Source organism: Mastomys coucha, chromosome X, assembly GCF_008632895.1.
Source record: "Mastomys coucha isolate ucsf_1 chromosome X, UCSF_Mcou_1, whole genome shotgun sequence".
NCBI classification, from domain to species: Eukaryota; Metazoa; Chordata; class Mammalia; order Rodentia; family Muridae; genus Mastomys; species Mastomys coucha.
The window spans coordinates 149,993,216-149,996,592 of NC_045030.1; positions in this window are offsets into that span (position 1 = coordinate 149,993,216).

Sequence of the window (3,377 nt, forward strand, 5' to 3'; positions counted from 1 at the left end):
TCATCAAGACAAATTTTCTTTGCAAAAGGAGAGTATGACAGAAACAATGCCCCATCAAAATGCAGAGTTGTGGGGTCGATTCCAAAGAATACATCTACGACATATTCCCACACTCAAGGAACATCATGGAGAGTAAGTGGAGAAATTATAAGAGTCAGAGAATCAGGGATTTGCTATGAGATGGTTTTACCTTGTGATGCCAGAAGCCACACTCATAAGGTCTCAACCACAAGACTTCCTAAATAAACATGAGCTAAACAACAATAATAGACATGCAAACATGATAGGAGTGGGGTGAAAGCCCATGAGGCCTCAGTCCTATGCAATTCACTACAAGCAACTAAGGACTGCTGAGTGGGGAAAGAGTGTTTTCCTGGAAAGAGCACATCGATTGATTATTCAATACCAAGTGGTTCACTTTGAAACTATACATACAATTAACCTTATTTAGACTCAGCAGGTTATATCTAGTAATGTATATATGTATACAACATCAATTAATAATAAAAATGCCATAAATCTGAAAGAGAGCAAGGAAGGGAATATGGAAGAGTTAAAGGGACGGGGGAAATGATATAATTATATAATAATCCTAAAATAAGAGAAATAATAATTATAATAATAAATCAGGATCTTTACAAAATAAATGGTCTTTACATATTTGAAGATTTAAAGCTTCTTTCTACAAGAAAGTAAATCTATCAGTACCTATTATTTGAAAAATGTTACAAAAGTAAAATGAATGATTTTCAGCAGACTACAATAGTGTATGCTTTAAGCATGAGGTAATCAATTTATCATTTACATTTACATTACAATTATCTAATGCCTATGGTAAAAACATACTATTTTAGGAAATCATCCACACAGTAACTTTTTTAAACACTCATAAGGTGAAAATACATGAAACATTCACAGTTTGCTTTCTATATCTAAAATCTTTACTTCCCCTAAAATTGCAAATTACAAACACCCAACACTGAGATCCTCTGTTAAATAGTATTGAATGAAAGTATCTATGTATGTGATGAATTTGCTTTCTTCCTACTTCTCAGAACTTGATTCTACTTTGATTTATTGTTCTCTAACTTCTGGGAAATAATCTATCTCGCTTGACATCACCTTAATCCTGTATTACTTATTCATTAGCTTAACAATTAGTTCTAGTTGTTAATATATATAAAGGCAAATGACAAGGGCTATATTAGCAAATTTGTCTAGCTGATGCAGAGTGATTTACTTCAATGACTACTGTCACTTTTTATCCATGTTGAAGTAAAGAAGAGAGATGTACATACAACAGCAATAATAGTTTTATAATTCAATGTCTAAAAGACCTAGCTTACTGGTAGGGAAATGGCAGTTATTAAAATGTCAACTGAACAAGCATAAACACCTTACTTAATATGCATATCACCCAAATAAGAAACCAACAGTCATGCACATTACTGCACATGTTGAATCTCACTCAGTGCTGGTGAGCATGTTGAGGGTTGTGGAAGGTACGTACATAGGCAGATTCTCGGGGATTTTTGGCCAGCCAGCCTAGCCATATCAATAAGTTCCAAGTTCAGTAAAAGACTCTATCATAAAGAAAAATTAGGCAGGGAATGAAAGAGAAAGATTCACAATGTGGACCCTTGTTCTTCACATGTGCATATAGCAAATGCATAAATAAGTAAATTAGATACATTTCCTTTTCATTTTGATATCATTAAAATTTTGACTTTTTAGTATTAAACAATATTGCTAAGTGCAATGTTGATATAAATTATGTTACCTTATTATTTTCATGAATAATTATTTGCATATTATACTTTTCCTCTATATACTGTATTTATTTTTGTCTTCTATGTAGGTAAGATTTCAAGTGTTTATCCAGAAGTCTCATATCAGTAATAACAGCTTCTATCACATTTTTTTATATCCTTAGTAGACAATCATTATTTAGTATCAGAAGGATATGCAAAGTATGTAGGAAATGAAAAGGGATGAGACTGGAGGGCCTGTTGGATCCATAACAGACACATTAGAATATGTGAATTTATCTCCCTGGTTTGACTCTACAGATACTAGACACATGCTGAGTCAGCTACTCTGTTTCCTGGGAATTCATATTCAGAACTGGAAAAAGGTAAAATGATATCTGCAGGTAGATAAAATTATAATATGTAAACCAAAGAGCACTATTGAAGTTCTTTCAAAGTAATATTGTGGATAGTTGATTTAGGTTGACTCTCATAGTGATAAATAAGACAAATAGCTCTGACTGTTTACTACAGTTTGGATGAGATAACATCCAAACACAACAAAAGAGAACACAGTAACACAAGCCAAAAAAAATTTATATCAAGCTGAACCAGGCAACCCAATAGGAGGAAAAGAGTCCCAAGAGCATCTAAAAGACTTCGAGACACATCTCCACAAAACACCAAGCTACACAACCATAACATATATGTAGAGGACATGGTGTAGACCTAATGCAGGTTGGTTCCATGATTGCCACTTCATTCTCGGTGAACACATATGATTCCTCAGTTGATTCAGTGGGCCACATTCTCCTGGTGTCCTCTACTCCCTCTGACTCATATCTTTCCTCTCCCCCTTCCAGATGGTTTCCTGATGTCCTAAGGTTCGGACCCTCTGGAGGCCTTCTATTTAGACTTTCTCTTGGCATAATGCCTAGCTGTTGGTCTTTGCACCTGCTCCCATCTGCAGTCGGGGAAGCCTCTCTGGTGATGACTAGACAAGGCACCCATGTATGAGTGTAACAGAATATCATTTGTTTTGTTTAGTTTTGTTTTGCTTTGTTCTGGTTTTATTGTTTTTTGTTTTTTGTTTTTTTGTTTGTTTGTTTTTGGTTTTTTTAAATAAATAAATAAAGATTTTACTATAACTCTTTTCTGAATCATACAAGGATATAGCACATAGACATATTCACAAAATGTAACACATCCCAACAAAAACAAAAAATGCCGACTGGAAAGCTTGCCAATTAAAAAGAGGCAAATTTTAATTTTTCTAAAATGCCTTAAAACGTTAACACTCCTACTTTAAATTTTACGCGCATCAAGTGTGAACTTTTTTTAAAAAGGATAAATTAAATAACTGCCTTTAGGTTTTTTTCATTCTATACTAGAATTTTTTGTTTGTATTTATTTTGATATAAATGTACTTTTCTGCATAATGTATGAAAGTATTAATATAAAGTTATAGATTAAATATAAAATTCTTTAAATTTAAAGTTGTCAAAAAGAAGAAAACTTTAATGTCTGTGCAGTGACTCTGTGAATGGATTCTTTTTTTTTTAACCTTTTTTTTAAATTAGGTATTTTCTTTATTTACATATAAATTTCTCTATTCCCAGTTTCCTCTCC